The sequence below is a fragment of the Diadema antillarum genome, unplaced genomic scaffold (assembly GCF_040938485.1).
Source record: "Diadema antillarum isolate AM-2024a unplaced genomic scaffold, OU_Dant_1.0 seq00001039_RagTag, whole genome shotgun sequence".
NCBI lineage: Eukaryota > Metazoa > Echinodermata > Echinoidea > Diadematoida > Diadematidae > Diadema > Diadema antillarum.
This window is the reverse complement of record NW_027271870.1, coordinates 108,049-114,048: the sequence shown is the minus strand read 5'-3', so window position 1 is coordinate 114,048 and position 6,000 is coordinate 108,049.

The following is a 6,000-nucleotide window of genomic DNA, read 5'->3' as shown; positions in this document are numbered from 1 at the left end:
CATCTACTGGATGTATAAGTGCACTCTGTCCTGCATGTGGCGATTAAGACTGACTGCGCCTGCGCGAATGGGATCTCACATTAGCTCTCACTCCTCTTATTCATAAAATAAGGATCAAACTTCAAACAGGTAAGTTCTCGTTTAATCCTATTATTATTCAGCATACATTGCACTATTATATGGTACAAACGTTTTTGAGGGCGTTTGACATTTTGACATTAGTCAATCATTAAGCCAACCTTTTTGTTCACATGACCAGATATTGTGTCACCGTTATATTTTGCATTATGCTTCATGGATCAATCATTTGACAGAATCTCAAGTATCGGTTTTCTTGAAAGTAACTTTGTTGGATACCTCTCCTTATAGAAAATATTAAAGTAAATTTAAAACAATTTTCCAAAGTGTTTTGCTCAGTTGATAATGTAATAATAATATAACAAATTTATAAAGGCATAAGAGTTCTCAAAGTTCATTTCATGGTCTCCATCGAGTTGTTGACTCATGGTTTGAATTGTTTACTTTTCCGAGTGATGGGTAGACTCTTGAACACAAAGAAAGAAATAATACTGTGTAATTATACACATGAAGCAGAATACTCGACTTGCTTGTTTGCGGGTTTGAAGATATTTAGAGTGTACACAAAGGTGATGCATTCACACTTCACTTTTATTGGACTCCTTGTGCAAATTATGGACACATGCAGCGTAGTTCCTCTCCATATCTGAGTTTGATAACTTCAGCGATCGAAAGAGATGCGTGCAGACAGAAAGAACGATGGGAGCTTTCATAGAATATAGGAAGTATTTTAGGAAATTATATGGGATTTCATATCTTTACTGGTTTTCAAATTACAGCGATAGTGGTCCCAACCGCAAATGCAGACATCAAAAGAAATGATGTAAAGATAAGAAATAAAAAACTTCATTGTGTTAAATGAATCTCAATGTTCTACCTTGTCAAAAAAAAGAAGAAGAGATAAAGTTGTATCAACCTATCGCAGGGATGTCAAAATGACAGATTGAGAGGGATGTAGTTGTTTATTACCACCTAAACCCGACGTATTTTACATTGTGTGTGTGTGTGTGTGTGTGTGTGTGTGTGTGTGTGTGTGTGTGTGTGTGTGTGTGTGTATGTGTGTATGTGTGTGTATTCGCTAAATTGCATATAGTTGCGATCAATACCTTGTACCACCGTGCCGTAAAGACGTATAGGTAACTCCGATATGCTATAGATCTTTGTCTTTATTTTTTTTTTTTGGTACAGGCTTACTCCAATCACCAAGTCAACGTAAAAAAAAACAAAAAACAATATACCATAACCAGCAGGTCTTGGGTTTAAAAAAAAAAGACAATTTCAGGGAAATTGAAATGATAATTCTGTCATTAAATTCCTCCTACTATACATGTATTTGAAGGGCTAATAACGATAGTCAGGATAGTGACACAATTTGGACCACGATTCCTGCCTCCCGTCCTCTCACTCTCCTCATAATGGTGAAGAGAAGGCAGTGTGCGCGACGCAGTGGATATAAAGTCAACGGCGCAGACAAGTCCTCAGCCCGGGGGTGGGGGGGGGGGGGGGGGTGGGGGTGATTTGCGGCCCAATTATTCGAATGTTTGACATGACACACACGAACACACACAAACAGACACACACACAAATGGCCATACGTATGTATAGGAAAAGTGAGGGTCTAGTTGGGGAGGGGGGGGGGGGGGATAATCTAACGGTCAAAATGTGGGGAACACTCAAGCCAGGGAGCGAAAAGACCGAGCCGGGGATAGGCGGGTGTATCCCCCCTCCCGGACTAGGGAGATTTTTCATATTTGGGTAATTCCATTAAAAAGGGTCCCACTAGTTAAATGCCCCTTCTATATATTGTCATTGCTTAAAAATTACATACCCTAAATCAATCTACTTCTGAATACTCTTATTCAGGTAAGTATCTTCCTTTTCAAAGTAAAATATATAAATTGCTTCTTCAAAGTTCCACATGAATTTTGACAAAAAGTGCAAAATCACAACGTTTTTGGGCAAAATTGTGTGACATTTTACTGTAACACCAGTTATACAGATTTACTGCTTGTTTGTGGATTAAACTCTATTTTAAGAGGTCAAAAACGATACAAGACGAGCAAATTTTGAACACTATAAATATAATTCATGCACTAATTGATACTCATTTGCGCACGTAAATCCCAAGAAAGACGTTTCACGTGTAAGTTTTGGTGTCCCCATAATTGCTTACACGAGAAACCTTAATTTATGAGTGTGGAATCCATATTAAGGACCAGTGTTGAACTGTTCGTTGTTATTTTGGTAGCAATCACATAGTTTAAACGATTTCAAGAGAAAATTGGGGTAAAATAAATAAATTTGGAAAAAAGACCAAATTATAATTTTCACACACGTGGCCTTGGTGTCCCCCTAAATATTACGTCGGGGCACAGTGATAGCTAATTTTTTGTGTCTTATCACAACAATAATTGCTCCTCATTGGCATATTTTACAATGTAGCTGTGGTTTCTTTGTAACAGGTATCAAAAATTGACAACTCTATTAATTTGAAAAAAAGAACAAAACAAAAATAATACTTGGTGTCCCCCTTACACGAGAAACATTGAAGAATCTTTTTCCTGGCCAAAAATAGGGGTTGTGTCATTTTTTCAATAGTATAGTTAATTTCTTACTTCAATAATCACTTCTATTGAAACAAACATATGTGGTAAGATGCCAAAATGGATGGTTCACCGTGTAAGGGGGACACCAATGGTGTCCCCTTTACATGGTGAACCAGTTTCCCCCCCCCCCCCATATACTGCAATTCGGTATGCTGACTTCCTTCAATTTCAGTTTAGAATGTTAATTTTCAGTCAGTTTTCAAGGGACTTACTCAATATGAATGTTTTTTTAAAGTTATGTTGAACAAAAATTTGATTTTCTGATTTTATCGGCAAAATAGGCATGTCACAAAGTGGGTCCCTATTTTATAGAAATAACCCGTTTAGCTTTGAAATTCAATGATCGGGTGCATCCTTTTAGGAGGATGATTTGGAAAACTTTTAATCAAAAAGTAGGAAAAATTGATATTCAATTGAGGACATGGCTTAGTGGTACATGTACATGCATCCTCAACCAGCGTATGAGTCTTTTTTTTTCATGAAAGTCTATGGGAAGTGGTCCAAAGGGGAGAGTGTGGAGCTTTTGCACTTTGAAAGCTGAAATTCAACAATTTTTGCCCACTTTTGGGGGAACATTTTGAATATTATCAATCGAAAAGTAAGAAAAGAAATATTCAAGACAACGTTAAGAGTTAGAAGGGTATTTGTCACATCGTTTTCCACGTCTGCGTCATAACTCGGTCTACGGAAATGGAAATATGGGGATTTTGCCATTTTTAGCACTGAAATTCAGCGATCTAGAGCATATTTGGGGAAAAATAGAAAAATTAAGTAGATTTCGAATTAAACGCTTGAGAAACAACCAACGAGCCATTGATACATAAATGACTAGATCAAATTTCTGCGTTTGCGTCTTTTTACTGCACTGCAAAAACAGTGGTGTTAGATTTAACACCACTGGTGTTGAATCTAACACCGGCCAAACTTCAATAAAGGACCACACCATCTGGTGTTGAAGTAACACCGTCTCTGGTGTTAAAATATCCAACACCCATGGGTGTTAAAGGGTGTAAAAATATACCAACACCAGCCTCGGTGTTTTTTCAACACTTAAGAGAGTGTTAAGAAGTTGACACCATAATGGTGTTCATTTGACATCCCAACACCAGTTATGGTGTAAGTTCAACACCCATGGTGTTAAAATATACCAACACCAGCTTTGGTGTTGCTTAGATTATTGATAAGTTGACACCACTTTGGTGTTCTTTTGACACCCTTTAACACCAATGACGGTGTAACTTCAACACTATTTGTTGTTAGAATCTATACCCCAACACCTGTCATGGTGTTATTCTAACACTTCAAAGTGTTATAAGTTTGCATTATTTGGTGTTTATTTGACACCATAGAAGTGTTGATTCAACACTTCAGAGTGAGAAATAAATTCCAAGTGATGCCAACTTATTAACAATTTGAAGTGTCGATACCTCGACATCATTTCACACTCTCCACATTCAATCGCACAAAATAACACAGTAATGTAAGTAGGTGAAAGACAGTCACGTGCTACTAGGTTGATCAAAATATTTAATAAATTCTGTCTGTCACAACAAAATACAATAATTCTATTACATGTAATGAAAGCCTCATCTCTACAATATAAGTATCAAAATGGAATACCTTTGACCCTTTCAGTTGGTTGTTTGATTATCTATGCAAATGAGATACATTATGGCTATTGTAGGCTAAAATATCAAATTTAAATACTCACTCTGAATACCTTTGGCCTTCTTGGCACTATCAAGTTGAATTTTCAAATGAAATTGATACTAGTATTATATCTTCTTGGCTCTATCATTCAAATGTTCAAATTGAATTGCCTACTCAGCTGTATAATTCAAATATTCAACATAGATCATCCAGTCTTGTTGTAAAATGTTAACATTAAAAAAAAATTATACTCTTTCTTTTGATCAATGCTATTGCAAGTGACGATACAAGCATGTGAAATTCGGATCATTTAGATATTCAAATGACACACATAAGGCCTTCTTGGGCCAATATTTTCAACTCGAGCTGGATGTAATTGATACCCCCACCTAAAACTTAGAGAGTTAGCTCAATTCACGATATTCTTGTATGCCTTTTGTTGAAAAAAAAGTACAATGTAACAAAAGTTGTTACCATAGCAAGATTACTCAACAGTGAGATCAGTGTGCGACTCATTTTAAGATTACACTGGTTACATGAGCGAAACCTCAAGTCAAATGCTAGAAAACTGAGGGAGCTCACCCAATTCACAGTATTTTTTGTTTGATTTTCATTTTAAAAGATGGTTGCCATTACATTAGCACTCTGTGCAATATTTCAGGCCAGATGCTCAGAAACTGAGGGAGATTGCATAATCAACTGTTGCGTAAGATTTTAATTTGAAAATGTCACTGCCATGATAACACTTTCTTTGACCGATACAAAAGATGACATTTGCACATTAGCGCACTACAGTGGTCACGTGCCAAATTTCAAGTCAAATGCCTAAAACATGAGGGAGTTATGAGTCAATCACAATATCTTTGATTGCTTTGTATTAAAAAAAAAATAAGTTAGCATGGCAACGCATTGTTTAACATTGACGAGAAAAGTGTTTTGCACATCTAGAATTTATCTTGTCACAATATATAGGTGTCATATCTCAAGGTTATTGCTAAAAATTGAGAGAGAAAGCTCAATCCACTTGTAGTTTATACGATTCTCATTACAAAATACCATTAACTTGACAACATACTATTTGACAATGACGAAAAATAAAATTTGCACAGGTACATAATACAGTGGTCACATGTGCCAAATTTAAAGTCAAATGCTCAAAATCTGAGGAAGTTAGCTGAATCCACGTCGTACTTGTGGATGATTTGTATGAAGATGCTGTTGCCATGGAAACGGATTTATGACCCCCACAAAAAGTGTCTTGCACGATAACATATTATCATAGTGACCATATGTATCAAATTCAAATTTAAATGCTAAAAAAAAAAGAAACTAAGAGAGCAGCGTGATCCACACAATTTTGTATGATTTGTTTAAAAACTGCAATTGCCATGGCAACAGATTTCTGGACAATCGAATTTCAACAGAATTGATTTAAAACTGAGTAGCTTGATCCACATTCTGTATTTGTAATCTTTATGAAAATTTGATGTTACCATGGTAATGCATTACTCCATACTGACACATGTAAACTAGCACATGTAAATATTACAAGGTCGTTGTTCAATGTCCCCTGGACTAAAGGTAATCACCTTCTCATCAAAAACTGTCCTCGACTAATGAAGAGTACTGCTTCATCAACTGTATATCATCAGTCTCTATCTCGGTT